We start from the raw sequence: 984 nt of genomic DNA, 5'->3' as shown, positions 1-984 counted from the left end.
CAAGGAATGGCTACGGAGAGAAAGCAATGGGGCTATGCAAGTGACAGTGATTAATCATAACTAAATCTGGTTCAAACATCAGAGTAGACGAAGATATTCGTGGAAAAAGCCCGTGGAGCCACAAAGATATTAATAGACTTAATTATGATTAGGCACAGATTTAAGGACAGCGTGATTAATTCGCACACTTTCTCGAGGACAGATTAAAATTTGAGTGTAAAACAGGGAAGGCGGTTAAGGATATGGAAAAAATAAGCATTTTTCGGGAGGAAAAGAGAGGATGAGATCCAGGCTGTAGATAAATTGCAAGGTTACAGTTAGTTCAGCTAAGTCTTCGTTCACGTAATCACATTCCTGCCCACTGTATAATGGCCAATTAAAAGGAAAACGAGAAAAGTAAGTGTCGAGAATAAATTCGCTGAGAAAACTGAAAAACTGAAGAAAATGAGTCATAAAAAATTTGGCAGCGGTGGGATTCGAACCCACGCCTCCGAAGAGACTGGTGCCTTAAACCAGCGCCTTAGACCGCTCGGCCACGCTACCAGATAGGTGAGGTGGGAAAATCCGTGAAAGCAATTCCAATATGATTTGAAAGGGTCAAATTTATCAATTAATAGTTTTTTTGGAATTCTAGGTTTATTTGTTAGTAAAATTTCTGACATTACATTGGAGCGTGGTCGTCTTTATACGCCGCGGAAAACTTGCATAAGATCGTCTCCGCATACAACAATGGAATATCTATTTTCTTTCTAATTCCCGAATAAACGCTTTTCTAGTAATCATTACTACCAGCTTTAATAGCCTTGAAACTAAGAGGGCGATTGAACCGGAAATGTGTCATAATAACATCAAGAGCAGTGTTCCATTGCACGCTCGTCTCACACCAACATTAGATAGCCAATATCGCCTTTGTCATTGAAAGAACTTAGAAAACTAGAGTACTTAGTGAAAAATGTTTTCCCATCGTGACGACTTTCAATTTTA

At 39.1% G+C, this 984-nt stretch overlaps 1 non-coding gene across 1 annotated transcript; it reads right to left on the bottom strand.

Moving 5' to 3' along the window:
- Positions 1-461: 461 nt before the first annotated feature.
- TRNAL-AAG (transfer RNA leucine (anticodon AAG)) lies at positions 462-543 on the bottom strand. The gene has a single exon. It is a non-coding gene; the product is annotated as a tRNA-Leu (tRNA).
- Between the last annotated feature and the right edge of the window lie 441 nt (positions 544-984).

Source organism: Hetaerina americana, unplaced genomic scaffold (genome assembly GCF_022747635.1).
Source record: "Hetaerina americana unplaced genomic scaffold, ioHetAmer1.1.p SCAF_33, whole genome shotgun sequence".
Classification (NCBI taxonomy): Eukaryota; Metazoa; Arthropoda; class Insecta; order Odonata; family Calopterygidae; genus Hetaerina; species Hetaerina americana.
This window is presented reverse-complemented; position numbering and strand designations above follow the sequence as displayed.